Source organism: Elephantulus edwardii, unplaced genomic scaffold, assembly GCF_000299155.1.
Source record: "Elephantulus edwardii isolate Elephantulus edwardi_28Jun2011 unplaced genomic scaffold, EleEdw1.0 scaffold00008, whole genome shotgun sequence".
In the NCBI taxonomy this organism is placed as follows: Eukaryota; Metazoa; Chordata; class Mammalia; order Macroscelidea; family Macroscelididae; genus Elephantulus; species Elephantulus edwardii.
The window spans coordinates 25419832-25429284 of NW_006399758.1; positions in this window are offsets into that span (position 1 = coordinate 25419832).

A 9453-nucleotide genomic window follows, 5' to 3' on the forward strand; every position below is an offset into this window, starting at 1 on the left:
CTGATTCACTGAACGATTTTCACTTGTATATGAAGCAGTAGAAAACACCTTGCTTTCAATTGGGTGCACCTTATTATTTAAACTTATATCCTTACCCTAACACTTTAAAGAGGTTCTTAACAATGTCTTTAGTCAATGCAACATATCTTTTCTTGACTGCTACTATCATGGGTGTTGATAAAAGATGCAAGAAAAATTAAATCATTGATAATCTTTTTCTCATTTATCATGAAGTTGCCACTGGGCCTAGCTATAAAAATATTATTTCTTTGAATTTGGAGTTATAAACCATAATGAAGTAGTCTTTGATCTTTACTAAGTGCTTCCAGTCTTCTTCACTTAAAAACAAAGTTCTGTCATCCGCATAACAATTATTGTTAATGTGTATTCCTCCAATCCTAATGCCACATTCTTCCATATAGTTAAATTTCTCGAACTGTTTGTTCAATACACAGGCTGAATGTTGCTGTTGTTGTGCAATGAACAATGGCTCTGAACCTTGCCCTATCTTGACCAGCACCACCATCTCTGACACACCTGACCTGTTGCCATAGAGACTATATCAATCGATCCCATCCAGGATCTTCCTCTCTCTTACTGGCCCTCTAACTTTCCAGGGATGATGTTCTTCACCAAGGACTAGTCCTTCCTGACAACATGTCCAAAGTGTTTGCGATGGAGTTTCAAAACTGTTGCATTTAAGGAGCAACTTGGTTTCATCCCCTCCATGACAGACCTGTTTGTTCTCTTGGCAGTCCATGGTAAGTTTAATACTCTTTTCCAGCACCAAAATTCAAAGGTTTCAATTCTTTTTCTGTCATCATTAGTCATTGTCCAACTCTCAGATACATATCAAGCAGTTAGAAGACACGGTTTGGAGCAGTCTGATATCAGCAGACTGATATCTTTGCTCTTTAGCTTTCTGGAGAGATCCTTAACAGCTCATTTGTCCAGTGCAGCCCATCTTTTGATTTCTCACTGCTGGTGCTCAGATTGTGGATCTGAGTAAAATGAAATTATTAAAAGCATGAATCTGTTCTCCATCTAGTATGATGCTGCCTATTTGATCAGTGGTGAAGATCTTGTTTTCATGATGTTGAAATACAACCCATATTGAAGTCTGCAGTCTTTGATTTTCTGCAGAAAGCTCAAGTACTCATCAATTTTGGTGAGCATGGTTGTACCATCGCTGATTAGTCTTCCTCCAATCCTGATGCCAGATTCCTCTTCATAAAATCCAACCTCTCAAGAAATCTGTTCAGCATGCAGATTGAATAGGTATGATTAAAAGACACATCCCTGACATACTTCTTTCTCTATTTTGAACCTTGTGTGTTCCCTTACTCCATTTGAACAACAACTTATTGGTTTAGCTATAGTTTTTCACATGGGCACAATCATTGATTGTATTAAATTCTATCATTCTATCCCCAGACTTATTTCTGCCATCAGGCCTATAGTTTCCAATTGCTGGTCCTTCTTCTTGTTCCCAATTTTTGCATTAAGTCACTAATTATTATTAATGTATCTTGGTTTCATGTTTGATTTCAGACTGCAAAAGTTGGTAAAAATCTTCTATTTTCTACTCTTTGGCTTTAGTTTTTGGACTTTATATTTGAATACATGCCTTCCTTATATATGTATAGATAGTATCCTGTCACTCTTAACATTATAGTTCAGATGGTCTAGAAATGGCCTTTTTTTACTATAAGTGCAACCTCACCTTTTTTTTTTTTTTTACTTTTTCATTCCTTCGATAGTAGATTATATAATGCTAATCCATCTCAGGTTGTTGATGTCTAGTATATCAATCTGTATGAGCTCCAATTCTATTCATATTTCATATGTTCCATGTTCTAATTATTAGTGGATGTTTGTAACTATTCCTCCTCATTTTGGTGCCTTTAAATATGAAGACTCAGCCTCCAGTATTATATCTCTATTGTGCTCTACTGTTAATAGGGTTTTCCAAGGCAGCAGTGAGTCTTGCCTTGCCTCACTGGGGAGACATGATGTTCTCACCACCAGAAGGAGACCTCAGCACCCATTGGACCTGGCCTTGCCTTGATGTCTGGCCCACCAGGGGAAACCTGAAGCTCTGCTTGTGGAAGGAGAGCCCAGGAGAGCAAAAAGATTGATGCTGGAATTAGTACAAGTGGATGCAGGAATATGGGAGACCATGCTCATGGATGACCTTCCAGTAGATTCTCAGGAGGCTATAAAGTGCATAGGAGGAAATCGCCTATCTTTATCCCATAGCACATTTTGTAGATTCAAACCACCAAAGAGGCACCACTTTGGGGCTAACAGCCCAACTTTCCACCCACAAGATCAACAAAGCTCCCTAGCATTTGTTGTTGTTAGGTGCTGTTGAGTTGAGTGCATCTCATAATGAACAACAGACCTGAAACTCGCCCTCTCCTGTGCTATCTCTGATATACCTGAGCCCATTGCTGCAGTCATCATGTCATTCTATCTTGAGTGGGGTCTTGCTCACTTTTGCTGACCCTCCACCCTTCCAAACATGATATCCTTTCCAAAGAATAGCAACATGTCCAAAGTATGAGGGATGAAGCTTTGTCATCCTAGTCTCCAAGAAGCACTCTGGCTGCACCTTTCCCAAGGAACACCTGCTCATTCTTTTGACAGAGGCTTCAATTCTTCATCTATAATCTTTATTCGTCATCCAAATCACAGAGACTAAATTTCCACCCAGAGCAGGCCAGCCTTAGGAATGACAATTCAACCTCAGTAATAACATTTTATAAAATGAGCACCTCAAATTGAAGAAGCAGAATGTCTGTTTCATAGAACTAGTAGTTTGATGATTTTTTTAACTGAACATGATCTTCCCCAACATACATACCTTCAGTTCAGTCCTATTGAGAATTTTAAACCAATTCTCATCCACTTTTTTTAAGTGATTCCACTAAAACATTTTAAGTTTTTGTTGATGTACTGCTCAAAAATTGCTCAGAAACTTTAACTTCTGTATTTTGTTGATGCATCTGTGCAATTTTGGCACAAAGGACTAAATATATTCTTTATATTTTCTATTAAAATACATTCTTTATATTTTAAATAAGAACACATTTTGTTTTTATTTTTAATATGGTGTTGTTATTGCTGTTAAGTGCTGTTGAGTTGTTGGCCACTCATAGTGATCCTATGAATGACACTATGAACGAAAGTCCTCGACACCTGCTTGACTTTAATCCTTTCTCCAGGTTCATAGGGTTTCTGGAGGCAAACGATTTATGGAAGTGGATGCCACTCCTGCTTCCAAGTAGTCCATGGTATATTCAATACTATTCTCCAGCACCACAGCTCAAAGACATCAGTTCTCATTCCTAGTCATCATAAAGCTTTCTGATGCATAGCAAGCAATTGCAAAGACTAAGGCCTCAATCAGGCACACCTTAGTCTCCTAAGTGACATTTTTACTCTTCAGTACTTTGGACAGGTCTCTGACAGCAACCTTTCCCAATGCAATTGGTCTTTTAATTTCCTGGTTGCTGATACCAAGAATATTGATTGTAGAGTCAAACAAACTAAAACTGTTAACAATCTCAATCTCTTCACCATCTGTCATAATGCTGCCAATTGGCCCAGTGGTGAGAATCTTTGTTTCCTTGATATTGAGCCCTCAATCCATACTGAAGGCTGAAGTCCTTGATATTCTGAAGTAAGCTCTTCAGGTCCTCCTCAGTTTCAGCAAACAGGGTTGTATCATATGCATAATACAGGTTGTTGATGAATCTTCCTCCTATCCAGATGTCTCTCCTCACAGAGCCCAGTCTCCTGGATAATCTGTTTTGCAGATAGATTGAAAAGTTATGGAGATAGGACACATCCTTGGCATACACCCTTCCCAACTGGAGATTATCAGTGATGGGCAATTCTTTCTTCTTGAGATTTTCTGGAGACACAGTGTTTCATCCCTTTATATCCCATAAGTCAATTAACTATTACATAATTCCTTTCTAGTTTTTGTTTCATGTTGTGAAATGGTTTCATCCATGTATGTTAGGAAAAGTGTTAAAATTGTTTTTCAAATCACTCCCAACACAAGCATATGGAATGTTCTCTGAATGCCTATAAAAGAACAAAAGAACAAGGTACATTTTGTTTTAGAGTGTGACCAATTTCAACCTCATTCTGATTTATTCAACTTTCTGGACATAAACTAATTTACATGGGTAGATTAAATAACCTAATGAACTCTGACCCACACACTTGAGCATTAAGTATGTCAAGTACCCATTTGGGTTTTGTTTATGTCTTCCTTCCTGTTGAATGTCATCTGTATTTGAAATCTTTCCAGCATTGACTTCAGAGAGGAAGCACAGGTCACTTAAATGAGCTAGCAAGCAGACAAGAGATGCAGTAAATCAGAGCATTACTGAGCATGATTGGATTTTGAACATCTTCCAAAAATACACTCTGCATCCTTTTCCAACCTTTGTTGGTCTGATGGATTTATGCTAATAATTATGATCTCATGTTACAATCACTCTCTGCTTTACTGTTGGCATACTAGCATTCTACTAGAGCAATTACATTGAAAATAATTAAAATATTACAGCCATTACCAAGTAGTTTAACATGAGAGACTCTATTTTCTTATAGAAGAATTATAAGTCACAAACAAAAATACTAAAATGTCACTTGTCACTAACAAGTCTATATCAAAGATTGCCTTGGTATTTCTATGACACAGGACAAGGTTATCATGTGAGATTATAGTCACAAACCTCCATGTGACATTTTAATCACAAACCAACTGCTTCTAATAATAATAGTATTTAGTTGGAGAAAGAATTTATTAAGAAGTCCAAGATAGAAGGTATGTGCAGTAGAAGAAAGCTTTTTTCCTTTCTCATTTCTCTCTTATATCAGTATAGTACTAATAAGTAACTTGAAATATAAACAGAATAAAGTGAAGTGGTTTTTAGTATTTAATTTTATAAATAACAAAGACAATGATTAGGAAACTTCTGTATGTCATATGCTTATGGAAAATTTTCTAGAAATGACAGCAAGTCTTATTTATATTGTTGGAACCATTGAAAATGAGCATCTGAGAAAATTTTGAAAATTAATCTGATAGAAATGTGAAAATTATCCATTAAACAATATTTTCTATTTAATGATGTATGAGAACATTTACTCAAACATTAATTTTATAAAAGCAGACCATTTTAGCAATTGAGATTTTTTTCCCACTCTAGAATAAAAAGCAAAATATTAGAACAAAATATACAAAGAGCTGGACTTACAGAATAAAAAGGGAAGAACTTGCTTAGCATTTCTCAAACTGGAAGAACTTAAAAACAAATTCAAGCCCTGAGTTGCAATACTGAGAGATGCCATGGACAAAATCTTTACTGATTCAGGAAGTATTAAAAGAAGATGAAAAGAATACATAGAGTCACTGTAGTAGAAAGAACTGGTCAACATTCACAAATTTCAGGAAGTCCTATATGAAAAAGAACCAATGGTAATAATGGAAGTTCAAGCTGCACTGAAGACTCTGGCAGAAAAATAAGGCTTCAGGAAAACTTGGCTGTCAGAGACCTCATCAAAGTTTTGAAGAGCAGCAATGTCAATTTGGAGACGAAGGTACACCTGATATACTCCTTGATCTTTGAAATTACTTGCTATGCATCAGAAAGCTGGACAATGACTAGGGATGATAAAAGGAGAATTGATGCCTTTGAACTGTGGTGCTGAAGAAGGGTATTGAATAAACCATGAACCCCTAGTTCATCCTAGAGAGGGTGAGACTAGGCTGCTCCTCGGAGGCAAGAATTCTGAAGCTTCATCTGACATACTTTGGATATGTTGCAAGGTGGGACAAGTCCTTGGAGAGGGATGCCGTGCTTGGGTTCTGACTCTACAGCACTCAACAACAACACAGAGTCAAATGCCATTTCATAATCAATAAAGCACAAACAGACATTTTCAGCCAAGATCCATCTGAAAGCATCAATGTTGCTCCTGGTTTCCTTGACTCTTCTAACCCCATCTTAAACTTTAGACAGTTCTTTGTCCATGCCCTGTTTTGGCCGTATTTTATAATCTTCAGCAATATTTTACTTGTGTGTAATATGATATTATTCTATATTTTCCACATTCTGTCAGGTAGCCTTTATTGGAAATGGGAATGAATATGGATGGATCCCTTCTATTCACTTAGCCAGGTAGCTCTCTTCCAAATTTCCTGGCAGATACTGGTGAGCACACCCAGCACTGGATTTGTTTGTGGAAACATGTCAATTGCTATACCACCAATTCTGGAAACTTTATATTTTGCTAATGCCTTGAGTGCCACTTTAACTTCTTCCTTCATTGGTTCTTTGGTTCATTGATTCTTGATAATATGTCATTCCCTAAAATGTTTTCATGTTACTCAATTCTTTCTGGTACAGTGACTCTGTATTCATTCCATCTTCTTTTGATGCTTCCTTTATCATTCAAGATTTTGCCAATAGTATCTCTCAGTATTGCAATTCTCGATCTGGTTTCAATTTCAGTTCTATTAGCTTAAGGAATTCTGAGCAAGTTCTCCCCTTTTTATGCTCTTACCACACTTCATTTCACATTTTGTTATACTACTTTGCTTTGTCTTGAGCTACTTTTAAAAATCTGTCTATCTCTTTGACTTCAGCATTTCTTCCCTTTGTTTTACAGTGCATTTAAGGTGTTTAGGGAATTTTTGGCCTATAATAAGCACCTTAAAGATGTTAGCTTTTAATAGAATGCATAATATATTTTTATTAGATTCCTAAAGGCACATGTTATAGGGTCACTGTACATTGTAGTCAACTTGACAGGATCTAACATCAACAGTGACATGTAGCCTTTAAGAAATATAATTGAAATTGAGATTTTAGATTTCATCTAAGGATTTTATTTCAACTCAAAAGAAAAAATATTGAATTCATCACTTCACTTATCTGCTTATAAGACAGTTCACTGCACATGCTTAAGAACTGTCACTAGGCTTCCATTTCCCAGCCAGAGGGGAGGAAAATGTGGCAAAGTTGATGCTTAAGGTCAAAGCAAGGTTGTGAAATGAGAAATGGAAAAAGCTAACTCTTGCTGGAATTGCTTTGCTTAATTCTCTTTGTATGCAATACAAAAAAGAGAGCTTTAAAAAAAAAGAATTCTTCTGAAAACAACTAAAAATTTTTACAATCAGCAGAGATGATGTCCAACAAAATGCCTTTATAGTGAAAGCAGGTGCAGAGTAACTTTTCATTGGACACTGAAGAGTTGACAGAGCAAAAGCCTGAGATAAAACAATGTGTTAAGACTGTGACAGTCCCAGAGATTTTGAGACTTGAGGCAGGCCATTTATACACAAATGCATGTTGTCATGATAAGAAAGAATAGACAAGTAGACATCATATGCTTTCCTCTGACTGTGACAGATATGATTAGAATAAAGTCATTTCACCTTTCTACAAAGATGGAGCTGAAAGCAAAGGAAGCCCCTGCCCCTCCCAAAACTGAAGCCAAAGCAAAGGCATTAAAGGCCAAGAAGGCAGTCCTGAAGGGCATCCACAGCCAAAAAAAAAAAGAAAATCTGCACATCCCCCACCTTCCGGTGGCCTAAGACGCTGAGACTCCTAAGGCAGCCCAAATACCCCTGGAAGAACGCCCCCAGGAGAAGCAAGTTTGACCACTATGCCATCATCAAATTTCCCCTGACCACTGAGTCAGCCATGAAGAAGGTAACAACACATTTGTGTTCATTGTGGATGTCAAGGCCAACAAGCACCAAATCAAACAAGATGTAAAGAAGCTCTATGACATTGATGCGTCTAAGGTCAGCACTTTGCTCAGGCCTGATGGAGAGAAGGCCTATGTTCGACTTGCTCCTGACTATGATGCTTTGGATGTTGTCAACAAAATTGGGATCATCTAAACTGAGTCCAACTGGCTAATCCTAAATATAAATTTTTCTCACCATATAAAAAAAGAATAAAGCCATTTCAACTACCAAATCTTAGTTCCCATAGTGCACTATATAAATACTACAATAATTTAAGAAAGATGTAGTTGAGATACATAAGGATTCAAACTGGAAAAGTAAAGATCACAGTTTTTATTTTTTTTCTCTTACACCATCATAACCAAGCAAGACAATTTATTTAGTGATTTTTTAAAATATAAACATCATTGCCAATGCGATATGTAGTAGAAACTCACAGGCATAAATTATACAGGAATAATAACAAAAACCAAGAAAGTCACTAATTCATAGAACTTGTGTTTGGTTCTCTCTTTCTAGGGGTCCTTCTGGCTATAAAAATTCAAAGATAAAGTTAGGAAGACTAAGTTTCATTAGGATTTCTTTCTTGATATGGAGAAGTATAGACAGTAAGGTAAACAATTACAACACAGAAACATCAACACAGAAATGCAAACAGAAAACTGAGTAGAACAGCAAGAGGAACTTAGAGCTAAGGACATAAGGAGTAAAGGAATTATTTTATTTCCTAGGTATAACAGATGCAACAAATAGATGCAGCCCTAGATGTACTTATTAGTCCATGTTAAGAAAATTGGAAGTTACTTGCCTAACTAACTGAAAAAGCTCAATATTTGTTCTCATTCCCAAAAATGATGATTCAACAGAATGTGGAAATTATTAAAAAATGTGTATCAAGAGGAAGATTGATCAACAACCTGTGTTACACAGACAACACAACCTTGACTGTAAAAAGCGGAGAAGACTAGACGCTTATGTCAGATGATCAAAGACTAAAGCTTTCAATATGGCTTATATTTTAACATTACGAAAACCTCTGGACCAATAAGCAACATCAGGACACATGGAGAAAAGACTGAAGTTGGTAACAACTTCATTTTACTAGAATTTACAATCATTCTCCATGTTAACAGTAAAGAAATAAAAAGGCATGTTACATTGGGAATATTTGCTGTCCAGGACCTCTCTAAAGTGATAAACAGCAAAGATGACAGTTTAAAGACTAAAGTTTGCCTGGTTCAACTCATGACTTTTTCAATTACTCACTATATCTCTGAAAGTTGGACAATGAATAAGGATGCTAGAAGAATTGATTCCTTTGTATGGTTGTGGTGGAGAATAATACTTAATATCATGCTTCCATGATTGCTGATTGTGGATCCAAGTAAAAGAAAATCCTTGACCACTTAAATCTTTTCTCCATCCATCATGATGTCATTTATTGGTCTGGTTGTGAAGGTTTTTGTTTTCTTCAAGTTGAGGCATAATCCACACTGAAGAGCATATACTTTGATCTTCAGTAAGTGCTTCTTCACTTTCTATAAACGAGTTCTCCTAACTTTCTGCAAGCAAGGTTGTGTTGTCTGCATATCACAAGTTATTGAGTCTTTTTTCATTCTTCCCTATACATGCCTTTGTCTTTAGCAAAGCAACAAGTGAGATTAGACATGTTT